Here is a 10266-nt window from a genome sequence, read left to right on the forward strand (position 1 = left end):
ACAGCTGGTGGTATTGATGATTTTGTCACATAAACTCTGGAACACAATTTTTTTGATACAGGGGAAATCAGCTTTGCAATTTTCAGTTTTAACCGTTTTGAGAATATTTACTTTTCTAAGATTATTTTATGGCTTGTGAATCAAGATGAATAGGTGTTGTACAGACAGTTCATAAAGCAGTCACAGGATGAATTAGGATATTGCAGGTTTTACCCTTGGCTCTGTGGACATCTAAGCTCTGATGTAATAAGACCTGCTGGCAGGATCAAGTGCACCTTTAACTCCAGCTTTTCAAATATCAGCTTCACTGAGAAAATTAGCAAAAATGATACCATTATGGTTATTTTTTTCCTATTATGAGCATCCCGACTAAACTTGTTTCAGTTGATACTAATGCAATGAGAAACATCTGGAGATTAACAAAGTGGATCAGATTCAGACTGGATTTTTAGAAGGAACCATTTAATAACCCACCATATGTCCCTAGGAGCATCCACTCTTCTCATTTTAACATTCTAAAGGGATTTTAAGAGCAAAATGTAGGACTAACCAAGTGTAAAATCCATAGGTATATGTAATATATGTGTATTTGGGGTAAATTTATGATAGAATTCGAAAAATACAACCGTTTTTGCACTAGGGGAAAGAAATACAACTCAAACTAAGGCAACACATAATATCAAGCTGCATATTGGAGCATTAACAAAGCCCAATGTGCCTGGAATGTTGAGAGTGAATCTTACACTAGGCACAGATCAATTGTCTTTTGTATTGTCACATGGATGTAAAGGAAACCAAGAGTGTTTGCTATCAGCATCTGATTAACCACTGAATTCTAACCATAGTTGTGGAACAAAGAACAATTTTACTTGATGCCAACCATTGTCTGTGGCAGTGAAACAGCACAGTTTCCATTAGAGGAGGATGAATTTTAATTCTGATAAGATGTGGGGATGAAATGCTAACTTAAGCCAAATGAATATTCATATAGGAAAGTGAAAATAGGTGTCAAGGACTTGCTGCACTTAAGTCCTGGGTTACATGAAAACTGTACACCATTCAACAAAACAACAAGGTTTCTAATGATTACTTTCCCCATATAATTTATTCATCTATTCCAGAGCAGTGTTTCGGGGCTTAATGAGTATTTGTAAAGCTCTGACTGAAATGCACTCTCAAAATGCAAAACATTAAACCATTTACAATGAATGAAGTAGTGTAGATTACTGGTTCAAAAAAGCCACTGCAGCTCATCAACATGAGCATGTGAAGGGTGTATTACTTCACCAGGCCTTGCTAACAGTCCTGCAGGGTCGAAAGGCTAAGTGTGCTTCCTTCCCACTGAATCCACTCTGGAGTCCAGAGACAAAGGAAAAGCTGAGGAACTTTGTCTCCTCTCTTACTTCACCCCATGTCACCCTTATTTTCCCCATATGAGGCAATCTCGTATCACATCTCAAAGGACTTTTTGGAGAATAAATAAACAAGATTATGTCACAATAGAATGGTCTGGGTTGGAAGAGACCCTAAAGACCATCTGGTTCCAACCCTCCCACCATGGGCAGGTTGCTGAAAGTCCCATCCAATGTGACCCTGAGCACTTCCAGGGATGGATACCCACAGCTTCTCTGGGCAACCTGTGCCAGAGCCTCCCCACCCTCACAGGGAAGAACTGAAATCACCTCTAGGTCTTTGCATGGCCGTGTTTCTTCCTGGAAGATCAGCTTCCTGGATCAGAGACGTCTCAAAGTGTCTGACAGACAACAGACTTCGATGAGCAGAAGTGGCAAACAAGATGACCTTGTGCTTCCATGTGCTATCAGCTTGTTGATGTGACTCTCTTGCCCACTGCTGCAGTGCCATTGCATATGTTACAGATGCTGTATGCTCTTTAAACTAGATAAATTTCTATTGAAAAAAAAGGACATTTTCAAATGTTAATTTCCTTAAACTATATATTTTTTCTTCTTTATACATTATGATAGCTGCATTATCATTATTAATAAAATCTCATGTAATACTAATGATGGTAAAGAGTAGACCCACTAATTCTAAAGGAAATCACAGACTTCATAAGACCAGATTTTACTAGGAAAAGAGAAAGATCAGACACAATAAAGATTCTGGGATTAAGTAATCCTTCTTTCCACATTAACTAACTGTTGCCCAGACACTTTAATTCTACATCTTGCTGTGCACAATAAATGAGAAGTCAGGAAAGGCAAAACCTTGGCTTTTAATGTCTCATACTTCCTGCACATTAGTTCATCTCTCCCATACCTATCAATGTGGTTATTTCTAATTTCTTACTTCCCTCATATACAGCTTCTACTGCATCCTGGGACACAGGAAAGGGTACAGTTTATCTTTATATACATCAGTGCCAGCGTAAAAACAAAAAATAAAACTCTCCCTGGTTCATGGCAGCCTCCTGGACTGAGAAGACCACATATTGTTGTTACGTTCTTTTTATTAAATTAGCCAGCTTGGAAGTTTAATGCCATTTTTCCTCATTAGCCAGGCATAGTAACTAGTTTGGCTGAAATATAATCTAATAAGGGGTCAGTGTGGGGACTACATTCTGTTGGGAAGGAAAAAATTAAAACACAAAAAGAAAAAATTGCCCAGGAGAAACATGACAGAAATCCCAGATTATACCAATTTCCTTAGCAGTACTGTATTTGCAGATAATATTTATAGAAACCAGCATCTCTCAGAAATAGGCATTACGTTAATTAAAATGTGTTGTAGCCTAAGATTACATTTTATTAATTCCTGTTTGCAAGAAGGTCATGTCTAATGATTTCCTCTTGGAGTTACTGGTTTTAGCAATCAGACCATTAAAGATTTTGATTCTTGTTCTACTTGTGAAATTACTCAGATTCTTGCAAACACAAGCGCCAATTCCCTGATCTTTCGGAGTTCTTTTTAAGTTTTTGCCCCAGTGGGATTTTCTTTCTCTTGACAGAAAGCAGCTGCACATACAACATCAGGAATTGTAATTAATTTTCCATCAGTCCAGAATAAAAGCCATGTGTCCAGATAGCCAGGATACTCCAACATTCCAAATACCCAAGATAAATTACTGTAACAGACCAGTACTGCTCCCAATTGCATTATCACCTCATTCACTGCACAACTGCATTTGTGCTTTACAGCTGGCACAAATATACAATCCCTTGAGAATAATTACTGTTGAATCCCACTGTGAAAGCGTATTAAAGTATTCATGACATTTTACAGAAAATCACATATGCAAATTTCTCCTGATTAATTGATAAGAATTTAAAAAATCCTCCACCTTCACTTTATCGCCTTGGGGAGTGGAAACATCTTGACCACTGTCAGGAGAGAGTACTGAAATCACATACTTTAAAACATTTTGGAAGCATGCAGAAACTCTGGAGAGAACATCAGAGTAGTTAGATGGACAGGCAGAAGCACAAAGGAATGAGACCAATTTATCTGTTTCAATAAAAGGCAGTGGTTTGCCCTGAATCTGCTCAGAATACATCAGTGTCTAATATCACTACTACCATAGCACATAACACACAGCAGGTTCCACCCTTCTAAGTAATATTGATAAGTTTCAAACCCTTCTAAGCAATATTAATTAATCACATTACTGACCTGAGTTCACAGAGGGATCGAACCAAAGGGAGTTAACCAATTAAACACAAGTGGTCAGTGCTGTGGAAAATGGAGGAGGAATTTTGGAAGTTCGCACCAATTTTGCACCCTAAAGATCACTCAGTTAAATTCCTCTGAATTTTGGGCACTCTGAGCACCTGTGGTGATTGAGAGCATCTTGTGGAACCAGCATGTGCTGTGGTTCTGTGTCCAGAGTCCATTCTTGTGGGTGCTTTTAAAGATGCAGCCTCCTCAAGTTCAGACACAAGCTTAGCTGTCCCTGGTGATTAATGCAATTTAGTGGCACAAGAAGTGCAAACACCTGTAATCATGTCTAACCCGGGATGCCTGATGGCCTGAAAGCAAAGAGCAGGTACATCATGAAAATTGAGGAAAGGGCTCTCAGGTAAGGGGGTGGAGAAGGAGAAATGCAGCTCCTCCCTAACACAATAAGGATCAGGACAGATTCCCAGCATTCTTTGAATTTTGCTAGTTCTAAATGTCCTGAATTTGTTCTACAATTTAAAACTCATCTTGTTTTGACATTTGCCTAAGCAGGAATGTCATTCCTAGCACCTATTTTCGAGCTCCTGCAGGAAAGTCTCTCAGTGAAAGTAGCTGTCATCCAAGGAGGCAGCAGATCAATGCCAGAAAACTTGTTGATCAACTTCCTGCATTCCTTTTCCCTTAAGAAACGAGTTCTGAAAGGTTTCTCCAAGGAACAAGGAAAATCAGATGCATACTGACAGTCAGTCAATGTTTTCTAGAAATTTTTAAGCTTAAGCATCCACTAAGGCTTTGTTCAGGTAAAGAAATATCAGTGTAACTAAATTCATTTAGCAACTCACTTGGTGCAGTGCTCTGCTCCTCCTGTGAGGGCATGTCAGTTTATTTAGACAGCCTGAAAAAGCAGATGTGCTGTTTTTACCAAGAGCAAGGGCACACGACCCAGGAGGATCCGGCTGTGGCAGCAGCACAGTCTGCAGCTGAGGCAAGCCGAGGGCACAGGTCCAGATTGTCACCAGCCCCACATGGTCAAAGTGCCCTTGCCAGCAGCACAGCAACACTGAAAAGATTTGAGCATCTCCTCTTTACCTGCAAGTGAAAAAAAGTTGCTCTTCTGTCCCCAAGCCTGTAGTGTGACATTTCTCAGTCCTTGCAGGTGACCTGAGGCACTCAAACATTTCTCCCTTTCCACCTGCTGTCCCCTTCTTCCTCCCCTAACCCAGCCTGCAGTAAATCCTGCCTCCAGCCTTGACCCATACTTTGAAGCATCTTCCAAAACCAATGCAGTTGCAAAATGTACAATTGCTTTCTGCAATCTATTCTACAAAGCTTTGATAGCATAGCTTGCCAGATAAGAATGTGAAAAGAAATCCACGCCTTACCTTCTGTGGCTACATTGGCACAATGACAGAATATTTTGTTGACTTACTTGGTGGCTTTCAGGGAAGCAGGGAAACAAGCTCAGTGGAGAAACTTCCCTGTGTGACATCCTGAGTCTTCCATATGGGCCTCTGCTATCCTGGCTGCACCAGCACAGGCAAACTAATAATACTTACAAGTGTGAGATGTTATAGCAGGTTTTATAACAGCATTCCAGTGGGAGTAATTGTAACCAGTTTTAAGAACTTGTCGGGTTTGGGGAAGAGCCTGAACACAGTTGCACCTGCGACAGCAGAAGGCTGGATGCAATGATCCAAAATGCCCTACATTTCAAAGTTAAAAATCCAAAAAACAAACAACACACTGAAGTCCTGGAAAAGCAAGAGCCTTGCCTCAGAAAGAACAACAGCAGAACAAAGGTGGTTATACATTAGCCAGCACACGTGCTCCTGTGTGACTTCTGTGCCTGGATTGCTGGAGGGAAGAGCAGGAGCCAGCAGGGCCAAGGCAGTCACTGCCACGTCATATCTCCTTTGCCACACTCAATAAAAAGATATTACGAAGCGAGAAAGAAAAAAAGGAGAAAACACTTTTAAAAGCAGCCTTTCTCCATCACCATTCCCTTTCCCAGACAGACAGCAATCTTGGGGAAAGAGGGAGAAGGGACAGAGTATTTTCAGGGGTGGCAGTGCATCCACAATTCCTAGCAGCAGGCAAACCGAGCAGGCTTGTGGTGCTGCAGTGACCATAGAGACCTTAATTGCACTCAAGGTGCTGCTCACAATGTGCCAGGAAAACCTGTGCTGGGAGATCACTCCTATTTGGAAGAGTATGTGCCCTGAAAAAGACAGGAGAGACAAAAAGCAAGAGATGGAAAGCAGCTTGCCCAAAGGGTGAGGCAACAGTCAGAGCAAAAGCAGCCTCCAGAATGTGGGAGGCCAATGCCCCAGAAAGGTAACCTTCCTGTCTGGCTTTACTGCCTTCCTCCTTCAACTCTTCAAAGAAAAACTATCCAGTGGAAGTCCACTCCAGCCAGATTCTGGGACCCAGGTAGATGCAGAACAAGATCTGTGAGCCAAGGAGCAATGTGTGCCTCATCCTGCACAGGGTGTGACACCAGCCCAGCCCGTGTAGTAAACAGGGTGCTCACAGATCCCCAGCAAAGAGTTGCACAGCAAAGTATTTCACAGGCATGCACGTGCAAAAGGAAAGAGAATCATGGGTTCATTCTATGAAGTTTTTCTACATTCTAAAAATCAGCTTGCAGATTTGGGAAATTCTGCAAAGTGGGGAGAAGCTTCTTGCTTTGAGACAAGCAACATTGTTTTCCCTGGAAAGGAAACCCACCTTGATGGCCTTCTGCAGCTTATCATTTCCACTGAATGAGATTTCAAATCTCAGGCTGAAAACCATTAGATGTGATTTTTATAGCTGCATTAAGGCCACCTGCAATTGCTAGTGTCTCTGAAGCAGGGTAACACTATTCCTCTGTGAGTCAGAGAGAAATTTAGCCATAAAAGAATGGTTACACTGTGGATTATTTCTCAAGTTTGTTTGTGGTTTACTAAAATTGCTTTGCAAAACAGTCTGATTTACATTTGGCGGCATTTTTCATCTAACTATCATTGGCATAAAAGTTTAGTGTGTACCCCTGCCAAAAAAAACATGACAGAAAATTAACAGGCAAGGCAAAGAGCAAAAGAGCAATTCAAATCCCCTTGGGATTTTCTTAGGAATCAAAAGCCACTTGGAGTAAACATTTGCCAGCTCAACAATTTGAAATGTCCTATACATACCCCTCTAACAGCCTCTGTAATAATTGACAGAGCACAATACCTAGCAAAGATGCCAGCACATCACAAATATGAGGCTGTTGATAAGATTAAGCATAATCCTGTCTCACCAATGAATAAAGAAAATAAGAAATGGAACTGTGTTGAATAGCACTCAGTCAAAGATACACTTATGACAAGCTTTCCGTGTTTTCTTTGCACGACAGAGCTTCACTGAGAAGGTCATGCATGAATTCTGAAAAAAATGGCATTATTACTGAGGAATGCCAGGCAAAGCAGGAAATAATCTTTAATTAATTTGTGAGGAACTTTCATTTGGCAGACACAGTCTGCCAAATAAAGACAGAACAGTAGCTTTCTTATTAAGCTGATAAAATCGACCAAAAGTGAAGAAATCCCATAGTCAAAAAGCATTAGAACAATGGATTTTTACTAAGAGACGTAATAGAAATCCACAGGGAATCCTGGCAACACTCACTGGGTTTTTTCTCCTGAAATCAAAGGTATTTCTGACAGAAAAAGGAGCAAATCTTTACATTTTCTGCTTTTCCAGGTTTTGACTCAATATTTGATCTCAGGCAGAGTAAAACACATGTAGATACAAACTTATTCATTAATTCTAACAATCCAAAGTACCACACTTTGTCCTTTCTTATTGCTATTACTGTCTTTGTAATTTCATTTCCAATTGCCACCCTCATCTCCCACCGGCTTGCACAGGTATTAAGGGATATTTTTGTCATTTGTAAAATGCTGGGAAAACTTGGGATAATAGGCACTTCATAAACGTAAGGTGTTATTTTAGTGAAACTGGGACAAACTGCTAGTTTCAAACATAATTGGCTACAATGGAAAAACTGGAGCATCAGTAAAAAACTGGGACATGGTATGTGTGAGGTGCTAATATTTATCCTAATGTGGCAGCTTTGTCTCAGTCCATAGGAGCTCACCCCTATATTGAGGTGAGCGAGCAAAAGAGCGTTGAAAGAATTTTATCTTTATTTGAAAGTGCTTCCTGGGAGCAGGAAGCAATTCAGCAAATCAGTGTGTTTGTTTTTCACATCCACAAGCCAAAATTTAAATCTCACTTAAGCCTAAAGGGAAACAAGTTGGGCGATTTCAGCATAATCCCTTCAGAAATGTATTCTCTTCACATGAACGCTGCTCAGCACAGTAGCAGCTCTGTGCTGGAGAAGCCTCACACTGAAACATTAGAACTGCTACAGCTTAGGTTAAGAGGGAGAGTCTTTATTGGCAGCCTTTATAATAATATCCTATATAAATTCATAAATAATCTCAGCATATTGACATCCTGGAAAGGAAATATGGAAAACTTGCCTAGGAGCAGCCTGCATTAATCTTCATTCTATCCTGTGCTGGCATCATTCCCAGTTTCCTATGCCCCAAGTTCACAATGTCTGTTTTTAAAGGAACACACTGACCCTCACAGAGAAGAGCCCAGAAAGCCTGATTTGCTACTAGTTTTAATTTTTATATCCTCTTTCCATAAAACCAGTAGGTTTTGAGGCACAGCTTCCAACGAGCCAACAGAAAACAGCCTTTATGTGAAAAAAAATTTGGCGTGCAAATCAGATGACTAAGGAATGTGGATTTATCGCACTGCTGGGCCTTATGGAGAGAGAATAAAGTAGCAGGGAGCTAAAGCTTGTGGCCCAGCCTCACTAACATGGACCAGCCCTGGCCAACAGCTCTTTGTCACAGGCTCTGAGCAGCTCTGCAGGAGCTGGGCTCAGTGAAAGTCTCCAGAAGGCATCAGCCACAGCCTGCAAACTCCTTGCCACGGCCAGCAAACTCCTTACCACAGCCAGCCAGCGGTGATTTTGCCTCTGTGAAGCAAATCTGAGCCTCCAAGCACCCTCTCTGAGTGAGGAAAGGAGAGGTGAGGTCAGAGCCAAGCAGCTGATTGATAGCTGCAGTGCAGACACACTCGTAAAGAAGTTCCTGGAAAAATAAAGTGCTGTTGTGAGACAAGGAGGTTCAAGGATTTCTGTACTGCACAGCCACTTCACTCTTCCAGGAAACTGTCACAGCAAAACACTTCTAGGGGATATGCAAAAAAACATTCTCCCTCTCAGTGAAACAGGCTGACAGGTAAAAGCTGAAGTTGCCAGTGTACCTGTCTCACATGGGGATCTCTGCCATGGCTTTAGGAGCCCAAAGCTCATCCCTCTTCTCAACAGAACATGAATACAACATTGAATTTCACTGTATACATCTGATTTGTCTGCTTCTAAGAGAAGTCCAGAGTCCTGGCTCCTGGGTTTGAGAGGAGACTGCCTCTGGGTAGCTGTCCTAATCCTGCCAAGTGCAAAGTCCCCAGCTCTCCCTCTGCTGGAGTGGAAACTTGAGTTTCCTACCAGCACTTGCACTCCTTGCAAAGCTGAGTGCATCACCCTGAAAAAGACCCTGCAGGACTGGAGTGTCACTGAGTGCTCTGGTAAATGCTGTGGAAAACAGGCAGGCAGGCAGACTGCATCTCCTTCTAACCCCTGGCAAGGGAACAGGGCTTGCTGAGGAGTCCTGGTGAGACATAATCATCATGCTCTCAAACTGAAGAGACTGTGTCACCAGCTCAAGGGCAGATGAGACCCAAAGTCTGGGTTTTGGGGTATGTATGTTAATCTATAGGGACAAGTGACATGGTCAACCATGTCTATCATTTTGCCTACTTCTGACTACCTCAAAATGTCTTTCCAAGATCTTACTTTTTCCCTAATGGTGCTGCTGAGAATCCATTTTGGGTTATCAGGCCCCTTCTGAGATGAATACATAGTTTCCATACTAATCAGCTCCAAGGTTAGCAAAGGATACTGCCTGCTGTTCTTGCTTATCTAAGCTAATTTATTGAAATTAAGTCAGCTTACCTGCTGACCTCTATGAAATTCAGTGTATTCATCAACAATCCATGATACTAGTCTCTGGGAAAATCAACAGCAGAAGAAAAGACATTCTAAAACTTTTCTAAGCAAAGCTCCCCTGTAGCAAGGCTGTTACCCTATAACTCCTGTCATATACAGCACACACTGTGCTAATGGAGATGCAACACTAACAGAGATTCTAGGTCAAGTTTCACACACTTCCAGCACAGCTACTGTGGTTTTAGGCTGGGAAATCTGAAAGAAGAGTTTATCCCGCACTGATACGGTGAGGATGTGAGGACAGTGTGAAATGACCACCTAAATTAAATACAATGCATGTTTTATGTACTGGAGATCAAGAATACCTTTGTTTCTAACATTTTGAAGTTTTTCCCTCTGATGCATGCTCATAATTCCCACTGATATCTATAATGCAATCCATGCCCCAATTCCCATTATCCTGCCACGCTGCTCTCAGTCACAAGTGACAGAGAGAATGAAGACAACAATAAAAGAGACATTATTAAGGCAGGTAAAATTTCCCACAAGAGTAAGTCTTAAAATATGAATGTTAGATG

Source organism: Lichenostomus cassidix, chromosome 5, assembly GCF_008360975.1.
Source record: "Lichenostomus cassidix isolate B80296 chromosome 5, HeHo_3.0, whole genome shotgun sequence".
Lineage (NCBI taxonomy): Eukaryota > Metazoa > Chordata > Aves > Passeriformes > Meliphagidae > Lichenostomus > Lichenostomus cassidix.